This window comes from Oncorhynchus gorbuscha, linkage group LG19 (assembly GCF_021184085.1).
Source record: "Oncorhynchus gorbuscha isolate QuinsamMale2020 ecotype Even-year linkage group LG19, OgorEven_v1.0, whole genome shotgun sequence".
Lineage (NCBI taxonomy): Eukaryota > Metazoa > Chordata > Actinopteri > Salmoniformes > Salmonidae > Oncorhynchus > Oncorhynchus gorbuscha.
In genome coordinates, this window is record NC_060191.1 from 51,454,751 (window position 1) to 51,479,720 (window position 24,970).

Here is a 24,970-nt window from a genome sequence, read left to right on the forward strand (position 1 = left end):
TACGCCCACACCGTTCTGTTGTTGGGGTACACCCACACCGTTCTGTTGTTGGGGTACGCCCACACCGTTCTGTTGTTGGGGTACGCCCACACCGTTCTGTTGTTGGGGTACGCCCACACCGTTCTGTTGTTGGGGTACGCCCACACCGTTCTGTTGTTGGGGTACGCCCACACCGTTCTGTTGTTGGGGTACGTCCACACCGTTCTGTTGTTGGGGTACGCCCACACCGTTCTGTTGTTGGGGTACGCCCACACCGCTCTGTTGTTGGGGTACGCCCACACCGTTCTGTTGTTGGGGTACGCCCACACCGTTCTGTTGTTGGGGTACGCCCACACCGCTCTGTTGTTGGGGTACGCCCACACCGCTCTGTTGTTGGGGTACGCCCACACCATTCCAACATAGAAAAGCTGCTTTTTAACACACTTATTTAAAAAACTCAGAAGAAAAACTGTTTAACTTACTACTTCACAGGAAAGGCATTTGAATGTATTTTTTTTACATTTTATTTATCAAAACGTGTTTTGTGGTAGAAATGCCATCTAGAACATGTGAACTTTCATGTGCCTTAATGACAAACTTTGTATTCCATCTGTAAATATTGTCCTGGTTGGTTTAGCCACGGAAAAAGCCAGGAACCTTCCCATTAGTCGTGATTGGCTGAGATAATTGGTGGGCTGGGCATGTCAGGAGATGACTATGGATTGGTCTGCCATGTAGCGTGCTTCTGTCTACAATGTGAGCTGCTCAGTATGTGTTGATAATCCTTTCTACCACGCCATTTTGAAATATATAACGTTAGCCATTGAGAACTACGAAAGTTTTGCTACTTTTCTCAACAACATGGATGCCCTGAATTTAACAGGCGCTATCAACAGATCAGTTGGGAAAAGTGATGGGCTACTTTCTGCATACGCCACGGTCAGTGTGAAATGGATATAACTACAAACAAAGCAGAGTTAAAAGGTTCCAGTCTGCCGTGAAGTAATCATCCATACGGGTAAGAGTCTAGCTACATCTTCAGATATGATACATTTCTAATTTTGTCAGAAAGTTGTTTTCATTGCAAGTTAAAGTGTACTGTTAGTTAGCTAGCAAACATTAGCTTGCTGACTTGCTAACTAACATTACATGTATGATCTGTGTAGTAATATTATTAGATTCAGAAATCCATTTGCATTGCAAGTTATAGCCTAATGTTAGCTAGCCAACATTGAACCTAGTTGGTTAGCTTTAGCTACCTGGAGATTCATACTACAGCTATGACAATGTTTGTATTGATAGTAGTTTGAGTTGGAATTATGCCAGTTCATTGTTTTGCTGGACACTTTCTGTTGTTGATATTGCTACTATGCGAGTAACCATTTCACTGTACCATTTACACCTTCTGTATCCTGTACATGTGACAAATAATCTTGGATTTTATTTGATATAGTGTGTGTTTAGCAGAGACGGTAATGTGAAGAACAACATTACCTGCACCATAGTCAGATTAGGATATAGACCAAGGACTAGATAATGTGTATTTATACCTGGAGTTTGTCCTTATCGTAGGCTACTACTTTTATCACTTTTAGTCTTGAAATCTTTGGTTGTTTACTAAACTACTCACTCTGTTAAGCACAGCCTGACATGTGAATCCTTAAAGAGATGGGTGAGGCTAAGGCTTAAAACGATGCTGAATGGACGTAGACAAAGAAGAGCTCTCTGGTACAGTGTACCAAAACATTCAAGGTCCATTTTCTCAAAAGTGGGGATCAAAGTTTATCAATTTTCAAAGCAGAATGACTTTCCCATTGTTCCTCAACTGTTTGATATACCATTTTCTATTTTTATCCAATGTAAAAAAACAATTTAAAATTATTTTGCAACATAAGACTGAATCAAGGCGGTTTTGTTCATCTGCCTTGTCTTATTTTTAAACTCTCGTTTCAGCACCTGCTTCCTGACTCACTGCATATACTTTACAGAACACTGCTTCAGTATTATGGAAGCAGCAGCAGAAGAAGTCCTCTCTCAGACGATTGGTGATCAGGGATACCTACTCCGCCAACACCACGATCAGCTGGTGCAACTGGGTGTGGAGGTTCACCACAACCACCGCAGTGAACCTCCACCGCCTCAACCACCCGAGAGGTTTCACTTTCAACTAGCGGAGGGCCTTCTGCACGAGCCGTCTCAGTGAGCCAGTCCCCCAGCCTACCCAGCAGTCTGACCAGGGAGGCGATGCCTGATTGTCCTTCCCGGACAAGTATGACAACACCCCATCCAAATGCCTTGACTTCCTACTCCAGTGCTCCCTCTATTTTGCCCATCAGATGGAAGCCCCCACCACGAGAGGTCCAAAGTTGCCATGGTCATTTCCCTGCTCACCCGGTGGGCATTGGAGTGGGCTTCAGCTATCTGGGAGAGAGGAGAAGAAGAGCTGGGTTCCTACCAGAGGTTCATGGCTCTGTTCAGGGCTGTTTTCGACCATCCACCGGAGGGCAGAGAGGGATGTGAGCGACTATTCCAACTCCGGCAGGGTGCCCAGACTGCTGCTGAGTACACCCTCACCTTCCAGACCATGGCAGCCTCAAGCGGATAGAATGTGCCGGCGCCCTTCACCCTATTACAAGATGGCGCCGAAGAACATGGCTGACGTTTTACATTCTCTCAACCAATTGTGCAATTTTATGTTTTGTTTTGTGTCTAAATTTAAATAAGTATTATTCGTAGCCATCCATTTACCACCACAAAGCGAAGCTGGCATTAAGACCGCTCTCAATCAACTCTATAAGGCCATAAGGAAAGAAGAAAATGCTCACCCAGAAGCAGTGCTCCTAGTGGCCGGGGACTTTAATGCAGGCAAACTTAAATCAGTTTTACCAAATTTTTACCAGCTTCTCACATGTGCAACCAGGGGGGAAAAAATCCTAGACCATTTTTACTCCACACACAGAGATGCATACAAAGCTCTCCCCCACCCTCCATTTGGCAAATCTTACCACAATTCTATCCTCCTGATTCCTGCTTACATGCAGGAAGTACTAACTCAATATTGAAATGGTCAGATGACGCTGATGCTACACTACAGGACTGTTTTGCTAGCACAGACTGGAATATGTTCCGGGATTCATCCAATGGCATTAAGGAATACACCACGTCAGTCATCGGCTTCATCATTAAGTGCATCGATGGCGTCGTCCCCACAGTGACATATCCCAACCAGAAGCCATGGATTACAGGCAACCTCCGCATCGAGCGAAAGGCTAGAGCTGCCGCTTTCAAGGAGCAGGAGACTAATCCAGACGTTTATAAGAAATCCCACTTTGCCCTCAGACAAATCATCAAACAAGCAAAGCATCAATACAGGATTAAGATTGAATCCTACTACACCGGCTCTGATGCTCGTTGGATGTGGCAGAGCTTGAAAACTATTACGTACTACAAAGGGAAACGCAGACGCAAGCTGCCCAGTGATGCGAGCCTATCAGACGAGCTAAATGCCTTTTACACTCGCTTCGAGGCAAGCAATGCTTTTTCTGGATGACTGTGTGATAACGCTCTCGGTAGCCGATGTGAACAAAACCTTTAAACAGGTCAGCATTCACAAAGCCTCTGGGCCAGACGGATTAAGAGGACGTGTACTCGAAGCATGTGCGGACCAACTGTCAAGTGTCTTCACTGACATTTTCAACCTTTCCCTGACTGAGTCTGCAATACCTACTTGTTTAAAGCAGACCACCACAGTCCCTGTGCCCAAGGAAGCAAAGGTAACCTGCCGAAATGATTACCGCCCCGTAGCACTCACGTTGGTAGCCATGAAGTGCTTTGAAAGGCTGGTCACGGCTCACATCAACAGCATTCCCTGTTCGCCCATGACTGCATGGCCAAACACAACTCCAAAACCATCATTCATTTTGCTGACGACACAACAGCGGTAGGCTTGATCACCGACATCGATGAGACTGCCTATAGGGAGGAGGTCAGAGAACTGGCAGTGTGGTGCCAGGACAGCAACCTCTCCCTCAATGTGAGTAAGACAGAGGAGCTGATCGTAGACTACAGGAAAAGGCGGGTGGAACAGTTCCCCATTAACATTGACGGGGTTGTAGTGGAGCGGGTTGAGAGTTTCAAGTTCCTTGGCTTCCACATCACTCTACAAACTATCATGGTCCAAACATACCAAGACAGTCGTGAATAAGGCACAAAACCTTTTCCCCCTCAGTAAACTGAAAAGATTTGACATGGGCCCCCAGATCTTCAAAAGGTTCTACAGCTGCACCATCGAGAGCATCCTGAGTGGTTGCATCACCGACAGTTAAGGCGCTACAGAGATTAGTGCGAATGGCCCAGTACATCACTGGGGCCAAGCCTCCTGCCATCCAGGACCTATATAATAAGCGGTGTCAGAAGAACGCCCATAAAATTGTCAGAGGCTCCAGTCACTTAACTTATTGATTGTTTTCTCTGCTACCATACGACAAGTGGTACCGGAGTGCCAAGTCTAGGACCAAAAAAGGCTCCTCAACAGCTTCTACCCCCAAGCCATTAGACTGCTGAACAATTCATAAAAATTGCCACCAGACAATTTACATTGACCCCCCCCCCATCTCTCTTGTACACTGCTGCTACTCACTGTTTGTTTGTTACCTAGTTAAGGTAATCTGTACATGTAGGTGGGGGCGAAGTGACTATACATACATAGTCACTTCGCCCCCACCTTCATGTACAGATTGCCTCAACTAGCCTGTACCCCTGCACACTGACTCGGTACCGTGACCCCTGTATATAGCCTCATTATTGTTTTTCTTATTGTGTTACTATTTTTTTTAAAATTATTATTATTACTTTTTATTTTGGTCTACTTGGTAAATATGTTTTTCTTCTTGAACTGCACTGTTGGTTAAGGGCTTATAAGTAAGCATTTCACGGTAAAGTCTACACTTGTTGTATTCGGCACATGTGACAAATACAGTTTGATTTGGTTTATTCCATACTGTGCGGGGAGGTCCAGACAGCGTTGGCGTGCCTGGACGACAACCTTTCCTTGGTCGTGCTCATCGCGATGGCCATACGTCTAGACAACCTTCTTCGGGAGCGCCGGCGCCTACCTCTCTCCTTATCATCCTCCTTTGGCTGTACTGAGGCAGAGCCTGAACCCATAGAGGTAGGAGCCACACACATCTCCACGGCAGAGCGGCGTCACCTGAGACAGCTGGGGCTTAGTAACTATTGCGGCCAGGAGGGCCACCAGCTTCAGCGTTATCTTGTGAGTCCCAACCCTGGTCCTCTAGGGCAGAGGGTTGTCTAGACGTATGGTCCTTGACTAGTCTCTCAAAGCACTTCCGTCATCATGAAGTGCTTTGAGAGACAAGTGAAGGACCATGTCACTTCCACCCTACCTGACACCCTAGACCCACTCCAATTTGCTTACCGCCCCAATACGTACACAGACAACGCAATCGCAAGCACACTGCACACTGCCCTAACCTATCTGGACAAGAGGAATACCTAAGTGAGAATGCTGTTCATCGACTGCAGCTCAGCATTTAACACCATAGTACCCTCCAAACTCGTCATCATGCCTCGGTCTCGACCCCGCCCTGTGGGTACTGTACTGGACTTCCTGACGGGCCACCCCCAGGTGGTGAGGATAGGTAATAACATCTCCACCCCGCTGATCCTCAACACTGGGGCCCCACAAGGGTGCGTTCTGAGCCCCCTCCTGTACTCCCTGTTCACCCACGACTGCGTGGCCATGCATGCCTCCAACTCAATCATCAAGTTTGCGGACGACACTACAGTGTTAGGCTTGATTACCAACAACGACGAGACAGGGAGGAGGTGAGGGCCCTCGGAGTGTGGTGTCAGGAAAATAACCTCACTCAACATCAACAAAACAAAGGAGATGATCGTGAACTTCAGGAAACAGCAGAGGGAGCATCCCCCTATCCACATCTATGGGACAGTAGTGGAGAGGGTAGTAAGTTTTAAGTTCCTCGGCGTACACATCACGGACAAACTGAATTGGTCCACCCACACAGACAGCGTCGTGAAGAAGGTGCAGCAGCGCCTCTTCAACCTCAGGAGACTCACAAACTTCTACAGATGCACAATCGAGAGCATCCTGTCGGGCTGTATCACCGCCTGGTACGGCAACTGCTCCACCCACAACCGTAAGGCTCTCCAGAGGGTAGTGAGGTCTGCACAACGCATCACCGGGGGCAAACTACCTGCCCTCCAGGACACCTACACCACCCGATGTTACAGGAAGGCCATAAAGATCATCAAGGACAACAACCACCCGAGCCATTGCCTGTTCACCCCGCTATCATCCAGAAGGCGAGGTCAGTACAGGTGCATCAAAGCAGGGACCGAGAGACTGAAAAACAGTTTCTATCAGACTGTTAAACAGCCACCACTAACATTGAGTGGCTGCTGCCAACACACTGACTCAACTCCAGCTCACTTTAATAATGGAAATTGATGTAAAAAATGTATCACCAGCCATTTTGAGCAATGCCACTTAATATAATGTTTACATACCCTACATTACTCATCTCATATGTTTATATTGTACTCTATACCATCTACTGCATCTTGCCTATGCCGTTCTGTACCATCACTCATTCATTTATCTTTATGTACATATTCTTTTTCCCTTTACACTTGTGTTTAAGGTAGTAGTTTTGGAATTGTTAGGTTCGATTACTCGTTGGTTATTACTGCATTGTCGAAACTAGAAGCACAAGCAATTCGCTACACTCGCGTTAACATCTGCTAACCATGTGTATGTGACAAATAACATTTGATTTGAGGGTTGGACCCGTGAGCTTCCTTCTCCCAGGGTAGGCATGAGTATTCCAACATCATTTTCCGCCAAACCCTTTCTGGTTTCCATTTCACTGGCTGGCTGTCCCTCAGGTGTTGTCTCTACAGCTCTAGTGGACTCCGGTCCACGGGGAATTTCATTGACCAGGCCCTTGCCTCTTCCCTGAACATAACCTCGTATACGCTGTCCTCTCCTTTTCCAGTCCAAGCCCTGGATAATCGACCATTGGGATCTGGCACAATCACACACATCACAGCACCACTCACCCTCAACATGGGACCAAAGCACCAGGAAAGCCTTCCCTTCCTCATCATCACCACACCCATACACAAAGTCAACCTCTGCCTCCGTGTCTCCAACATCATAACCCCACCATCTCCTGGTCGAGGATGAAAATCACCGCCTGGGCACCAGGATGCCGGAAGACCTGCTTTCCCGTACCCTGTTGTTCTACGTCCGCTTAGAGTCCTGTAAGTGCCCTCCAGCCCATCATCCTGGCCTCCTGTATCGTTGGCACTGTGCTTTGGGACGTAGATGTGGACATCCGCTTGGCTCTGGAGAGGGAACCTACTCCTGCTACCTGCCCTCCCGAACGCATCTATGTCCACACGGGAGTAAGAGATCAGCTGTTGACCTGGGGACACACATCGCTCTCCGCTGGACATAAGTACTGGTGGCCCACCTTGGTGCAGGACGTCACCCATTATGTCAACTCCCAAACCAAATCTCCCCAACGTTCTCTAGCAGGGAAACTCCTTCCGGTGCCTCAGAGGCCTTGGTCTCATCTGTCCATTGATTTCGTCACTGATCTCACTCCGTTTGATGGATTTACCACTATTATGGTTGTTGTGGACAGATTCTCCAAATCCTGCCATTTTATCCCTCTCTCTGGTCTCCCTCCCACTCTCCAGGTCGCTGAGGAACTGTTCCAGAAGGTTTTCCGACACTATGGACTTCTGGAGGAAGCTGGGTGAAGCTGGGGCCACGGCCACCCTCACATCGGGGTACAACGGGCAGTCCAACGGGCATGTGGAGAGGACCAACCAGGAGCTGGGGAGGTTCCTTAGAACTTACTGTCAGGACCAGCAGGGGGAGTGGGCCCGGTTCCTTCCCTGGGGGGGGGGGGCCCAGAACTCACTTTGTCACTCCTCCACCGGTCTGACTCCCTTCCAGTGCGTCCTGGGATATCAGCTGGCCCTGGCACCATGGACAACGAGCCAGACCGAGGCCCCTGCTGTGGACAAGTGGTTCCGGCCCCAGGAGGTTTGGAATACGAGGTAACATTCTGTTTGCAACACACCAACAACAACAGGATCTCACCCTCTTTTCATGTTTCCCTCCTCAAGACAGTGGATCCTTGTCCCCTGGCTGATGCCGTCCCCTGCAATACACATTCGCCTCCCCTGGACATCAATAGGACCCCTGCCTATGCTGACTGGACTCCCAATGTTGTGGGGGTCGGCTTCAGTATCTGAAGAATTGGGAGGGGTACGGTCCAGAGGGACGCTGTTGGGTCCCATCTCCGCCGTCTGAACCGGCCCGCGCCTCGCCCTCGTGGCCATCCTCCTGGCTGACGTTGTCCTGTGGCTAGACCCTCGCGTAGGGGAGAGGTACTGTCACGCCTACTCCCCCTCTCCAGCGCTCGACGTCACCAGTCTACTAACCACCGGTCCTGGCAACCATCATCACGCACACCTGGACTTCTTCATCACCTTGATTACATTCCCTTTATTTAGCCCTCAGTAGCCTCAGTCATCATGCAGAATAGGTTTGTTTTCATATTCAGTAAACTACCGTCTTATTGTTAAACTCTCTTTTTCAACCTGCTTCCTGACTTACTGCGTATACAGTACATCACACTGGAGGAGTTACTGGCTCGCTACAAGTGGCTTGCTTAGCTAATGAACTGGTTACATCGGTCGTGGCATGCATGACCAGAATGACACATTGATGAACAACCAAGGGCACACCCCGAATGAGAAAGATGAGAAGTTGGACTGTTTTTCTGAGCCAAAGTTGACTGTTAAAGCTCATTTCCTGCAATTCTACACATTTTTCCATTGCTTATGACGTGTTCATATGATATCTGGTGACCCCCAACCTTTCATTTGATTTTAAATGAATTATTTGTGGGGGGTAGTGTTGTCTCATCAGCAAGCTGTAATTAATTAGACACGAAATCCTGTGATATAACAGGAAGTCATCATGTTTAATTTACAGTTAATATGTAACAACATGAATCATTGCTGTGTAATTGTAACAAAAACTGAAGCATAACGTTAATAAGTGTGTATGAAGAATTAACAATAAACAGTATGAACATTGTTTTACAGGTCATTTTAACATGAACCAATCCTCATTGGATTCCCATTAAATGTTTTTTAATCCAGGCTATTCAGCTGTCATAGAAAACCGTGTCTGTAACCTGAGCCGTAGATTTAACTAGCACCAACCTCTCCAATCACCAGTCAATATATGGGTAAAACCTCTTCTCATTACAGCTCTCAAAAACCATGGAACCATCCCAAATGGCCCCCTATTTCCTATATAGTGCACTACTTTTGAGCAGCCCTGTAGGCCATTTGGGACACAGCCTGTTCTCTGTAGATCACAGCTCGGAGAAATCATGGATTACTCAGAAGAGATATCCCTCAAGTGGGATCCTTAATAATCCCTATGGCTTTGACCTATTTGTGATAATGGTATTTGTTATGGGGAGGAGGTATTTGTAAACAACACAGATCATCAATGCGTATCCTGTATTTGTCACTGACCAAATCAAGTTCAGTCATAATCTTAAATTGGATATTTACTGTAGAATATGTGTTCTGGCTTCATTAATTGAAATACTGTATGCCAGATATTTGCAAATGTGTTTAATAAATGCAATTTACCGACAGGCCAGCCCTCGGAAACTCACAAAGGGCAGGACACATTTCAAAAGTGAAATGACCATTTAGATAGCTCTGCATTTATCCTCCCCAAAATATGTATGTGGACATCGATGTTTAAATAGTGAATTTGTCTCTAAACTCAAGCATTTTGGATTTGAGATCTTGTCGGAAACTGTATTTAGTAAATAATCTTCTCATTACTTGTACATGTGATATTTTACACGTTTATTGTCCTTGTTAGTAATTTATTCATAATGCTGTCAACCAGACTGCCAAGCTTTTATTATATTCTTCATTTGGTATTGACACCTCTCTCTCTCTCTCTCTCTCTCTCTCTCTCTCTCTTTCTTTATCTCCTCTTTATCTGTATATTCCTCTCCCTATCTATCACTTTCTCCACCACTCTTTCTACATATCTAGGATAATTTGTGTTTTCTTCCTACTCTGGTTGGCTGCTGATGTCTGTAATGAGTTTTAGTGAGAAAGGCTGCAGTGTCTGAGAAAAGAGGGGAGAGGATGGAGGAAGAGACAGATGATTCATTAGTAATGAAGGTAGGAAGCAACACAGGGAGGGAGTAAAAGTGCAGGGGATACTTAGGGGTAGAAAACACACTGACACTATATATGGTGAAGTCTTATAACAGCGAAATAGGGACGATAGATGAGTAAAGGGAAGCACTGGTAAGTGGTTAAGAAAATTATATGTAAAGCCACTGAGTTCACCTCTTCTTTTCCCTCTTCAGCCCTGCATATATCACATAATGCCATCTAATATCTAGAGGCACCTCTGGGAAGCTATAGAACTGTATAGAGCTATGCTTCTACTTTGTATACCAGATCAATGTGAACCATATATAACCAAAGTGCATTCTGACGGTTTTAGTCAGAACTGACATTGTATACTGTAAGAAAATTGATCTAATTGTGCGTATTTTTATAAGAAAATGTGTAAACTTCCGGGGAAATGTAGTTAACCTACCTGTTTAATTGAACAGGGCCAGTGTGTAGTAGTATTGCTTAGTCAGCTCTGACATGGTGGATAGACATCCTTTCATTTGTCCTCTTCACACCCTCGCTTTCATCTCTCCACTCAGTCTCTCAATTCTCTCCCTCTTTTACCATCTCTCGCTGTCCGAGTGGAATTGTTCATATCCTACACCCGAGATATCTTAACAGTTAACCCCTCTTCCCCCATTCTCAATGGAGCATATGACACATCCCTCCTAAAACTACAGTAATAGCTATCTCAGAGAGAAACCTAAGATGTAGATGAGTTGAAGCCTTTAATAAGTCATGCTATATCAACGGTACTGCTGGTCAGTTCTCTTATTCATACCTACAGTGTGTCACGAATATTACCGAAGGTGACTCCCCTTCTTGTTCGGGTGGCGCTCGGCGGTCGTCGTTGTTCTGTGTTCGTTTAGTTTTGTCTAATTGGTAGCACCTGTTTCTAGTTTGGTTGTTAGGAAAGGGTTATATATAGTCTGTTCAGCCCGCTTCTGTTTCGTGCAGGCTTGTTCTCCTGTTTCCTTGTTTGAGTGTATTTTTGTTGGCATTTTGGGTTTCATGCTGTCCGTTTATATTTCTGTTCATTTGTGTTTCCACTTTTGTTCATGTTATGTTTCCAGGACATTAAAGCGTGTTGTTTTTCCCACATCCTTTGCTCTCTGCGCCTGACTCCACACCTCTTCACTCATTTACTCGTAACAGAATCCCGCACCATACTATGGAGTCAGCAGGAGCAGCGACCACTCCTCTTCCCACTATGGAGGAGCGAGTTCAACATCACACGTCCATCCTCCATCGCCTAGGATCAGCGATGGAACAGATGATGGAGAGGATGGATCGTTGGGAGAGGAATGGTTTCCCTACGACTACCCCACCGACCCTCCTACCAGCAACTCTACCATCTCCCCCATCTGGATCCGGTTCCAGTGCTCTGCACATGACGCCTCTGAGGAATTACGATGGAGCAGCGACGGGGTGCCAGGGATTCCTGCTGCAATTAGACCTCTACCTGGCCACCGTTCGGCCGGCCCCCTCGGAGGAGGAGAGAGTAGGGGTCCTCATCACCTGCCTGACCGGTAGAGCCCTGGAGTGGGCTAATGCGGTCTGGAACGGGCCCGACTCAGCGAAGGACAACTACCCGGAGTTCATCCGCCGTTTCAGGGCCGTGTTCGATCACCCTCCAGAGGGTCGAGCGGCGGGTGAGAGATTGTTCCATCTTAGACAGGGGACGAGGAGCGCGCAGGACTTCGCGCTGGAGTTCCGGACCTTGGCTGCAGGAGCAGGGTGGAACGACAGGGCCCTGATAGACCATTACAGGTGTAGCCTGAGAGAGGACGTCCGTAGGGAGCTGGCCTGTCGGGATACTACACTTAGCCTGGATGGACTGATAGACCTGTCGATCCGGTTGGACCATCTGCTAGCTGCTCGTGGACGTTCTGAAAGGGTCCTGTCAGTTCTACATCCTGATCCTCCTGCCCCTATCCCAATGGAGCTAGGAGGGACCGCATCAAGGGAGATCGGAGGAGGAAGCTCCTCCTGTACCAGTTGTGGCCGGAGAGGGCACACGTCTGGTCGGTGCTGGAGGAATTCATCTGGGAATCATGAGGGCAGGCAGAACACTCATCGGTCACCCCAGGTGAGTAAGCACCACACTCTCCCAGGTCACATGTTCCTATTAATTTGTTTCCTTAATTATTCTCCTTCTCTCCAGCATAAGGCACTGGTAGATTCAGGCGCAGCTGGAAACTTTATAGATCACGGACTCGCTCAGAGGTTGAGGATTCTGTTAGTAAAAGTAGACCCCTCTTTTACCGTGCACTCTTTAGATAGTCGACCATTAGGGTCAGGGCTGGTGAAGCGAGCCACAATTTAGTTGGAGATGATTACGCAGGGGAATCACAAGGAGCAAATTAGTTTGTTCCTTATCGATTCACCTGCGTTTCCAGTTGTTCTGGGGATTCCCTGGCTAGCTATTCATAATCCTACGATTTTGTGGAAACAGGGAACTCTACAGGGGTGGTCTGATGAGTGTTCAGGCAGGTGTGTAGGGGTTTCCATCGGTGCTACAACGGTGGAGAGTCCAGACCAGGTTTCCACCGTGCGCATTCCAGCTGAGTATGACGATTTGGCTATCGTTTTCAGTAAAAAGAAAGCGACCCAATTACCACCCCATAGGCAGGGGGATTGCGTGATAAATCTCCAGGTTAACGCTGCACTCCCCAGGAGTCATGTGTATCCTTTGTCCCAGGAGGAGAAGGTGGCTATGGAAACTTATATCACCGAGGCTCTGGGACAGGGGTACATTCAGCCCTCTATGTCACCTGTCTCTTCGAGTTTCTTGTGAAGTTTTTTGTGAAGAAAAAAAGATGGTGGTTTGCGTCCGTGTATTGATTATAGAGGTCTAAATTCCATCACAGTGGGTTTTAGTTACCCACTACCTCTCATTGCTACTGCAGTGGAATCATTTCACAGAGCGCAGTTCTTCACTAAACTGGATCTCAGGAGTGCTTATAATTTGGTGCGTATTCAGGAGGGAGATGAGTGGAAAACTGCATTTAGCACTACGTCGGGCCATTATGAGTACCTCGTCATGCCATACGGTTTAAAGAATGCTCCAGCTATATTTCAATCCTTCGTGGATGAAATACTCAGAGACCTGCACGGACAGGGTGTAGTGGTGTATATTGCCGATATTTTGATTTACTCCGCTACACACACTGCGCATGTATCTCTTGTGCGCAAGGTTCTTAGACGACTGCTGGAGCATGACCTGTATGTGAAGGCGGAGAAATGTGAGTTTTCCAAACAATCAGTTTCCTTCCTGGGTTATCGCATTTCCAGCTCTGGTTTGGTAATGGAGGGTGACCGCATTAAGGCCGTGCGTAATTGGCCAACTCCGACCACGGTAAAGGAGGTGCAGCGGTTCTTGGGATTTGCCCATTACTACCGGAGGTTTATCCAGGGTTTTGGTCAGGTAGCTGCCCCTATTACCTCACTGCTGAAGGGGGGGCCGGTGTGTTTGCAGTGGTCAGCAGAGGCGAACGGAGCTTTTCATAAGTTGAAGGCGATGTTTACTGAGGCGCCGGTGTTGGCACATCCGGACCCTTCTTTGGCGTTTATAGTAGAGGTGGACGTATCCGAGGCTGGGGTTGGAGCAGTGCTCTCACAGCGTTCGGGTGTGCCACCGAAGCTCCGCCCCTGTGCCTTTTTTTCTAAGAAACTCGGGCCAGCGGAGCGGAATTATGATGTGGGGGATAGGGAGTTGTTGGCTATGGTTAAGGCCCTGAAGGTGTGGAGACACTGGCTTGAGGGGGCTAAGCACCCTTTCCTTATCTGGACTGACCATCGTAATCTGGAGTATATCCGATCAGCTAGGAGACTGAATCCTCATCAGGCAAGGTGGGCCATGTTTTTCACCAGATTTCGTTTCACTATCTCGTATAGACCAGGTTCCCTCAACACTAAGGCTGACGCGCTGTCAAGACTCTATGACACTGAGGACAGGTCCATCGATCCTACTCCCATCATTCCGGCAGCTAAGCTGGTGGCACCGGTAGTATGGGATGTGGACGCGGACATCGAGCGGGCGCTAAGGGGGGAACCTGCGCCTCCACAGTGTCCGGAGGGTCGTAGGTACATGCCACTGGCTGTCCGTGATCAATTGATTCGATGGGCTCATTGTCTACCCTCGTTGGGTCACCCAGGTATTTATAGGACAGTGAGAGGTCTTGAGAGGAAGTACTGGTGGCCCACTTTGAGGAGGGATGTGCGATTCTATGTTTCCTCCTGTTCGGTGTGCGCCCAGAGTAAGGCTCCTAGACACCTGCCAAGAGGTAAATTACAACCTCTTCCCATTCCACAACGGCCGTGGACCCATCTTTCGGTGGATTTTCTTACTGACCTCCCCCCCTCTCAGGGTAACACTACTATCCTGGTCATTGTGGATCGGTTCTCTAAGTCCTGCCGTCTTATCCCATTGCCCGGTCTCCCTACGGCCCTACAGACTGCGGAAGCTCTTTTCACCCATGTCTTCCGGCACTACGGGGTGCCCGAGGATATAGTTTCTGATCGGGGCCCCCAATTTATCTCCCGTGTTTGGAGGGTATTTATGGAACGTCTGGGGGTCTTGGTCAGCCTGACCTCAGGGTATCACCCGGAGAGTAATGGTCAGGTGGAGAGAGTTAACCAGGAGGTGGGTAGGTTTCTGCGGTCGTATTGCCAGGACCGGCCAGGGGAGTTGGCGAGATATATTCCCTGGGCAGAAATAGCCCAGAATTCACTAAGCCACTCCTCTACCAACATGTCACCATTTGAGTGCGTGTTGGGGTACCAGCCGGTCCTGGCACCGTGGCATCAGAGCCAGACTGAGGCTCCTGCGGTGGAGGAGTGGGTACAGCGCTCTAAGGAGACCTGGAGGGCGGTCCAAGAGTCATTACGCCAAGCGAGTATAAGGCAGAAGAAGAGCGCTGACCGTCACCGCAGTGAGGCCCCCGTGTTTGCACCTGGGGACAGGGTCTGGCTCTCGACCCGAAACCTGCCTCTCCGCTTGCCCTGCCGGAAGCTGGGTCCGCAGTGTATAGGGCCATTTAAAGTCCTGAGGAGAATAAATGAGCTTTGTTATCGATTATTACTTCCTTCGTATTATCGTATTAACCCCTCATTTCATGTGTCTCTTCTCAGGCCGGTGGTAGCTGGTCCCATGCAGGAAGATGAGGTACCGGAGGTTCCTCCGCCCCCTCTGGACATCGAGGGGTCCCCGGCGTACAAGATACGAGCTATTCTGGGCTCGAGACGCCGGGTGAGAGGCTTGCAGTACCTCGTTGACTGGGAGGGGTACGGTCCGGAGGAGAGGTGCTGGGTTCCGGTGAGGGATATTCTAGACCCATCTATGTTGAGTGAATTCCATCGCCTCCGTCCGGATCGCCCAGCGCCTCGGCCTCCGGGTCGTCCCCGAGGCCGGCGTCGTCGCGCTGCGGGAGCTGCGCGTCAGGAGGGGGGTACTGTCACGAATATTACCGAAGGTGACTCCCCTTCTTGTTCGGGTGGCGCTCGGCGGTCGTCGTCGCCGGTCTACTAGCTATCGCCGATCCGTTGTTCTGTGTTCGTTTAGTTTTGTCTAATTGGTAGCACCTGTTTCTAGTTTGGTTGTTAGGATAGGGTTATATATAGTCTGTTCAGCCCGCTTCTGTTTCGTGCGGGCTTGTTCTCCTGTTTCCTTGTTTGAGTGTATTTTTGTTGGCATTTTGGGTTTCACGCTGTCCGTTTATATTTCTGTTCATTTGTGTTTCCACTTTTGTTCATGTTATGTTTCCAGGACATTAAAGCGTTTGTTTTTCCCACATCCTTTGCTCTCTGCGCCTGACTCCACACCTCTTCACTCATTTACTCGTAACACAGTGGGGCAAAAAAGTATTTAGTCAGCCACCAATTGTGCAAGTTCTCCCACTTAAAAAGATGAGAGGCCTGTAATTTTCATCATCACCCAGCCTGGTGCAGGTCTACAATTTTGTTTCTGGTGTCCTTTGACAACTCTTTGGTCTTGGCCATAGTGGAGTTTGGAGTGTGACTGTTTGAGGTTGTGGACAGGTGTCTTTTTTACTGATAACAAGTTCAAACAGGTGCCATTCATACAGGTAACGAGTGGAGGACAGAGGAGCCTCTTAAAGAAGAAGTTACAGGTCTGTGAGAGCCAAAAATATTGCTTGTTTGTAGTTGACCAAATACTTATTTTCCACCATAATTTGCAAATAAATTCACTAAAAATCCTACAATGTGATTTTCTGGATTTGTTTTCTTCATTTGTTTGTCATAGTTGAAGTGTACCTATGATGAAAATTACAGGCCTCTCTCATCTTTTTTTTGTTGCCCCACTGTACATATACACTTTCACTCTTAAGGGGATTATGAATGAAGCATAATGGAAATATGTCACCGGGTCTGCTTTGCCTCCCTGCTACTCCTTAGGACCTCACCTCCAATCTCTCTGTGAGATCTTCAGCATAATATATCTCTTCCCCCTTTTCTCTTACTGCAGGTTGTACCTTTACCCCCCCCCCCCCCCCCATTTCCTTACAACGGAATGTTTGCCAATGCAGCACTAATCACATCTAGCTGTCAGAAAGAGAGAGAGGCAAGGATTGGGGAAGCCACTTTCTGTACGTGTTGAGCACCCACCCCATCCCCTGTGTCATTTTCTCTCCGCATTACTAGTGAATCTCTCTTTCTCTCTCCCCCCAGCCTGGCTCTGTTCATTCCTCCCTGCTGCTGGTTACATGCACATCATCTGCAGAGGGGAGGGACCCTACAGGACTCAGCATTCACCAGCATAGCTCCTGCTGCCCCACTCCACCTCATCTCCACCTCCCCTCATCTCCACCTCCCCTCATCTCCACCTCCCCTCATCTCCAACTCATTTCTACCTCCCCTCATCTCCACCTTCCCCTCATCTCCACCTCCCCTCATCTCCACCTCATTTCTACCTCCCTTCATCTCCACATTCCCCTCATCTCCAACTCATTTCTACCTCCCCTCATCTCCACCTTCCCCTCATCTCCACCTCCCCTCATCTCCACCTCATTTCTACCTCCCCTCATCTCCACCTCCCCTTAATCTCCACCTCCCCTCATCTCCACCTCCCCTCATCTCCACCTCATCTCCACCTCCCCTCATCTCCACCTCCCCTAATCTCCAACTCATTTCTACCTCCCCTCATCTCCACCTCCCCTCATCTCCACCTCCCCTCATCTCCACCTCCCCTCATCTCCACCTCCCCTCCACCTCATTTCTACCTCCCCTCATCTCCACCTCCCCTCATCTCCACCTCCCCTCATCTCCACCTCCCCTCCACCTCATTTCTACCTCCCCTCATCTCCAACTCCCCTAATCTCCACCTCCCCTCATCTCCACCTTCCCTCATCTCCACCTCATCTCCACCTCCCCTCATCTCCACCTCATCTCATCTCCACCTTCCCTCATCGCGTCACTCTCACAGAACGGAACATCACTCATCAGTATTCTGCATTGCCTCTCCTCCTTCCATCTCTCTCTCTCTCTCTCACGCACATCAAATCTCTGGAGCTGTAGCTTTACCTGCATTGAAGCAAAACATTGACAATTGTTCCCCTCTATCTGCAGAGTAGTGCCACAAAACATAGCCAAGAGATATACTGTATCATTAAGTAATTTATTTGATTTGATTTGTCACATGCGTCATAAACAACAGGTGTAGACTAACAGTGAAATGCTTACTTATGGGCCATTTCCAACAATGCAGAGAGAAAGATAGAGAAATAAATCCACAGTGAGTAGTGATAACTTGTCTATACTGTATATACAGGGGGTAGATATGGACATATAGGTATAGATAAAGTGACTAGGCAACAGGATAGATAATAAATAGTAGCAGCAGCGTATGTGATGAGTCATAGAAGTTAGTGCAAAAAGGGTCAATGCAGACTGGGTAGCTATTTGGTTAACTATTTAGCAGTCTTATGGCTTTGGGGGTAGAAGCTGTTCAGGGTCCTGTTGGTTCCAGACCTGGTGCATTGGTATCGCTTTCAGTGTGGCAGCAGAGAGAACAGTCTATGACTTGGGTGGCTAGAGTCTTTGACAATTTTTAGGGCCTTCCTCTGACACCGCCTGGTATAGAGGTCCTGGATGGCAGGGAGCTCAGCCCCAGTGATGTACTGGGCCGTATGCACTATCCTCTGTAGCGCCTTGCAGTCAGATGCAGCCAATCAAGATCCTCTCAATGGTGTAGCTTTAGAACCTTTTGAGGATCTGAGGGCCCATGCCAAATCTTTTCAGTCTCCTGAGGGGGAAGAGGCGTTGTAGTGCCTTCTTCACGACTGTTGGTGTGTTTTGACCGTGATAATTCCTTAGTGAGGTGGAGGAACTCTCCACTACCGCCCCGTCGATGTGGATGGGGGTGCATGCTTTCCTGTAGTCCACTATCAGCTCCTTTGTTTTGCTGACATTGAAGGAGAGGTTGTTGTCTTGGCACCACGCTGCCAGGTCACTGACCTCCCTATAGGCTGTCTCATCATCATCGGAGATCAGTCCAACCAAAGTTGTGTCGTCAGCAAACTTAATGATGGAGTTATGCGTGGCCACGCAGTCGTGGCTGAGCAGGGAGTACAGGAGGGGACTAAGCACGAACCCCTGAGAGGCCCCCGTATTGAGGGTCATCATGGCAGATGTGTTATTGCCTACCATCACCACCTGGGGGCAGCCCATCAGGAGATCCAGATACCAGTGAGAGAAAGATCAACCATTCATTTATAACTTCCTCTCCTCAGATCCTCTCTGCCTCCCTCCTGCTCATCTGCCTCCCTCTACTTTCCTCTCCTCAGCTTCTCTCTGCCTCTCTCTCCTTTCCTCTCCTTCGCTCTCCATCCCTCAGCTCCTCACTGCCTCCCTCCTGCTCATCTGCCTCCCTCTACTTTCCTCTCCTCAGCTTCTCTCTGCCTCGCTCTCCTTTCCTCTCCTTCGCTCTCCATCCCTCAGCTCCTCTCTGCCTCCCTCCTGCTCATCTGCCTCCCTCTACTTTCCTCTCCTCAGCTTCTCTCTGCCTCCCTCTCCTTTCCTCTCCTCTCCTCACCTCAGCTGCTCTCTGCCTCCCTCTTCTCTCTGCCTCTCTCTCCTTTCTTCAGCTCCTCTCTACCTCACTCTCTCCCTCCTCTCCCCAGCTCCTCTCTGCCTCCCTCTCTCCCTCCTCTCCCCAGCTCCTCTCTGCCTCCCTCTCTCCCTCCTCTCCCCAGCTCCTTTCTGTCTCCCTCTCCTTTCCTCTCCTCCCCTCCCCTCTCCTACCCTCTCCTTTCCTTTCATCTCCTTCCCTACCCACTCCTCAACTCCTCTCTGCCTTCCTCTCCATTCCGCTCTTTCTCTCCCACCCTATCCTCTCCCCCTCTCATTTCCTCTTGACTCCTTACCTACCCTACCCTCTCCTAAGAGCCTCTCTTCTCCTCCCCTCTCCTTCCATAGCCCAACCTCTCTTTCCCCCTCCTTCCCTACCCCAACCTCTTTCCCTATCCTTCCCTAACCCAACCTCTTTCCCTCCCCTTCCCTAGCCCAACCTCTCTTTTCCTCTCCTTCCCTCTCTGCCACCCTGTCCACTCCTCAGCTCCTCTCCTTCCCACAACTCCTCTCTCCTCTGAAATACCACTGTTCTTTTGGTGAGTGATAATTAATTAACAAGGATCACCTGAAGGCAGGCAGCCTGGATGTAAAAGACGTGACTGACTGAGGAGAGGTGAGAGAAACACCATAGTCAGTGTACTGTAGCTAGTCATCATCGCCCCACTACTTGTCAGTATTCCATATGGGGTAGATTAGAAGGCTGCTGTACCTTCATGTTGCTAACACCTGTCACTGAGTCATACAGCCAGCATAGACCGTTAGCACTGCCAAACTGTGTAGGTGTGTTTGTCATTGGTGTCATTTATGTAAGACAGAAACGCCTTTGCTAAGGGTAGACTCCCTCCTACCACTGACTCACGACTCACGACGAGACAAAGTTACATTTGGAGAAAGTAGTCGCCAAGTCTGACTTAGTTTATGACAAATTATTGCCTAGCAAGTAATAACTTTGAAACCATGTAGCGATGCTCTCTGATCTCCAACAACTAGAAAATGTCTCCTCAAATCACATTTTCTAATTTCGCTTGTCTATATAGTATATCTGATATTTCAGACCCAAACTACATCAATGTTTCACTATTTTTGCACTATGGTACTATATAGTCAAATGTATAGAGCACAAAAACATGATGTGTTTCCTGTCATGTAGATGGGTGGGTGACTTTCTGGCTTAAGATGGAGGGAGTGATGTAGAGACGAGGGAGATGGAAAGTGAGAGCACTGGCATCAGGGAAATACGTCAGCCTTTCATCTGCACCTTTTCTCCAGGGGAAAGAGAGAAGGGAGGGAGGGCGAGGGCGAGGGGGAGGGATTGAAAGCTCTGAGTGAAAGGCAGGAGTGTGGTGTGTGTATGAAATGCTTTGATGAAAATGTATTTAATTGTTTCCAACGAGCCATAAATATCACTGTCCACACACACAGTGCCTCAAGACATAAACACATCACCTGTGTTTTTCAATCAAACTGTTATGTAAGGTGCCCCAGACATTTTGCTTTCACTTGTCCCAGTCCCCAGTTTCAGTTCCTGAGGTGAAATCATTTAGGGTTCCTCTCAGAAATACCATATGATGTGTACAGGGGCCTCAGATTCATGAAATGAAATGAGATTCGCTGCGGAGTCTCTGATGAATGTCTACTTGATCTGCGTAATATGGTCACCAGATATTATGCCCTTGGGAGCTGTTCAGGCCATTATCATTCAATGTTCCTTTGTCACACATCACTTCCTCCTTTTGTATATGCTGGACCTGTGACCCTCCCCTCCTCCCTCTCCTCGCCCTTCACACACACAGCACATGACTCATCTTGATGAGTCACCCCTCCCCCTTCCTTCCCCACATGCACAAACACATGCTCACACATCAATGTATTTATTATCTTCCCTGGATAACCTTGACAGAGAAACAGAAAGGTGCTGTTTTTTAATAAAGCACTGTGATCTCTCTCTCTCTAACACCTCCATCTGATGTATATATGTACTGTATGTATGTATGTACCTACTGTATGTACTGTATACATGTATGTATCTACTGTATGTACTGTATATACAGTATGTATGTACAGTACCAGTCAAAAGTTTGGACACCTACTCATTCAATTGTTTTTCTTTATTTTTACTATTTTCTACATTGTAGAATAATAGTGAAGACATCAAAACTATGAAATAACACATAAGGAATCATGTACTAACCAGAGAAGTGTTAAACAAATCTAAATATATTTTATATTTCAGATTCTTCAAAGTAGCCACCATTTGTCTTGATGACAGCTTTGCACACTCTTGGCATTCTCTCAACCAGCTTCATGAGGTAGTCACCTGAAATACATTTCAAATAACAGGTGTGCCTTGTTAAAAGTTCATTTGTCGAATTTCTTTCCTTCTTAATGCATTTGATCTAATCAGTTGTGTTGTGACAAGGTAGGGTTGGTATACAGAAGATAACTCAATTTGGTAAAAGACCAAGTCCATATTATGGCAAGAACAGCTCAAGTAAGCAAAGAGAAATGACAGTCCATCATTACTTTAAGACATGAAGGTCAGTCAATACGGAAAATGTCAAAACCATCAAGTGCAATGATGAAACTGTCTCTCATGAGGACCTCCACAGGAAAGGAGGACCCAGAGGATAAAGTTCATTAGAATTACCAGCCTCAGAAATGACACCCACAAAAAATGCTTCACAGAGTTCAAGTAAGACACATCTTCAACTCTTCAGAGGAGATTCATGATTCGTGGATGAATTGCTGCAAAGAAACCACTACTAAAGGGACACCAATAATAATAAGAAACTTTCTGGGGCCAAGAAACACAAGGAATGGACATTAGACCGGTGGAAATCTGTCCTGTGGTCTGATGAGTCCAAATCTAAGATTTAAATTCCAACCTCTGTGTCTTTCTGAGACACGAAGTAGGTGAACGGATGATCTCTGCATGTGTAGTTCCCACCGTGAAGCATGGAGGCGGTGTGATGTTGTGGGGGTGCTTTGCTGGCGACACTGTCCGTGTTTTATTTAGAATGCAAGGCACACTAAACCAGCATGGCTAGCACAGCATTTTGCAGTGATTCGCCATCCCATCTGGTTTGCGCTTAGTCGGACTATCATTTGTTTTTCAACAGGACAATGACCCAACACACCTCCAGGCTGTGGAAGGGCTATTTGACCAAGAAAGAAAGTGATGGAGTGCTGCATCAGATGAGCTGGCCTCCACAATCACCCAACCTCAACCCAATTGAGAGGATTTGGGATGAGTTGGAACGCAGAGTGAAGGAAAGCAGCCAACAAGTGCTCAGCATATGTGGGAACTCCTTCAAGACTGTTGGTAAAGCATTCCAGGTGAAGCTGGTTGAGAGAATGCAAAGTGTGTGCAAATCTGTCATCAGGGCAAAGGGTGGCTACTTTGAAGAATCTCAAATATAAAATATATTTTGATTTGTTTAACACTTTTCTGGTTACTACATGATTCCTTATGTGTTATTTCATAGTTTTGATGTCTTCACTATTATTCTACAATGTAGAAAATAGTCCAAATAAAGAAAAACCCTTGAATGAGTAGGTGTCCAAACTTTTGACTAGTACAGTATGTATGTATGTATGTATGTATGTATGTATGTATGTATGTATGTATGTATGTATGTATGTATGTATGTATGTATGTATGTATGTATGTATGTATGTATGTATGTATGTATGTATGTATGTATGTATGTATGTATGTATGTATTTATAAATAGTCACAATTTTAGACAACTTAATCCTATCAGATTGATTCAATAATTTAATTTGTTTTCTTATAGTACTTTGTATGTGCCTAGGCTCATATTCCTTTTTGAAGTGAGGTTTACTTAGTTCACCATTAGGTGTCAGTCTAGGCCTGAAGGAACGTTCTAAACTGTACGATCGTTTACTTTGACACTTGCAAACCAAACTAATTCAAACAGATTCATTGGCCTTGGCTTGCTTGAATTATTGATACGATTTCGATTTCCTTTCCTCCAGAAGCACCCAACTAGGAGTCCTCTGTAGCCTGACTCAGATAGCTTAAGGCCAGGAGCTCGGATCTACATGGAGTGGAGGCCAGATTTGTCCTTACACTTCACTATTGACTGACTGCTGTTGCTACACAACATAACACCTTTCCTGATAACGTGGGCTCCTACAGATTCAAATGCTAATGTTCTATCCGCGCTGAAGGGTCAAAAACAAACACCCCCAACACCCACTAACCACTGTCTTATGATTTGTCTCTAACACTGGCGACAAATAGGAAATGTAATACTTCTTAACATTGGGCCTAAAGGTTCTGTGGGGGGTAAAAACATCTACATTTTTACTGTGATTGTCTGTGAATCATTGTACTGCATTTGCCCACTTGTTGAAATGGAATCCATCTTGTAGCACATTCCTTTAGTGACAATGGTCTTAAAGATAGTGGTGGCTAGATAGCATAATTACCATGGGAACATCAGATATGGCTGTGATAGGAGATGATTTAGTGTTATGATCCAAACCACCGCTGGCTGGCTGGTTGGCTGCTGCCGCACAGCTCTCACCACACCACCAGTCCTGGGTGTGTAATCACCCTGTGGTCAACCTCACAACTTCACAGGAAGGATATGCCAACACACCCTTTATAGGAGTGCGTCTCTTTATGGTGTCTCTCAAGCTCTGCTATTTTCTTTGGTATTGAAATCATGAAATTATTTGAATCACCAAAGTGACTTTTGGCATCACGGACAGTTATTGATGATCATTGTGGTCACATGTGGGGCATATTGGTAAAGTAATTTTCTTTAAAAATGTGGGTCTATCCTACAAATATGACGCTTTCAAACAACCACCCCTTGTCTGTGAGCCATATATGATCGGCCACTGGAATTCTCTATGTCCATCCTCCATAAATCTCATGATAATATACTGCAGTTAGGAAACATGATTTGGCCAGGGTGAGAACATAGAGATTTGAATATGGAGGGGTCAACAGTTCTCTAATCCCGTTGTGTCCCAAATGACACACTATAACATATATAGTGCACTACTTTTGACCAGGACCCTTAGGGCTCTGGTTGAAAGAAGTGCACTATATAGGGCATAGTGTGTCATTTGGAATACAATCGCAATGTTCTCTACTGAGCCAGACCAGTTGGAATGGGTTTGGTGGGCAGAGGCAGAGATGGAGGTGGTTGTTGAGGGACAGTTGTTGAGTGATCCAATGGCTCCACTCATTGGCGCTGTAACACCAATATTACCAATATCTTGGCATTGAATATGTGGACATAAATGATTGTTCATGTTTGATATGAAATATGTAGAGAATGATTTACGGTATTAGTTCATGTATGTATTTGCGTCTCCCAGTGTGCCGGCGTTATGAGGAAATTACTGTGTGGGTGTGTGTGCGTTCATGTGTGTTTGTGTACAACTGCACGTGACCTGTGGTCTGGCTGCATCTGCAGCATGGCCAGAGTCACGTCCTCATGCCTCCAGCCGGTGGGAATGTGGTGAGTTTGGTTGAGACCAACTCATAAACTACTGCACCCTGGCACCATCACACTTCCCCTGCAGACAAGGAAGCAGAGACCGAGGGGGAAGCCACACAGGCAGCCAGCGACCAGCG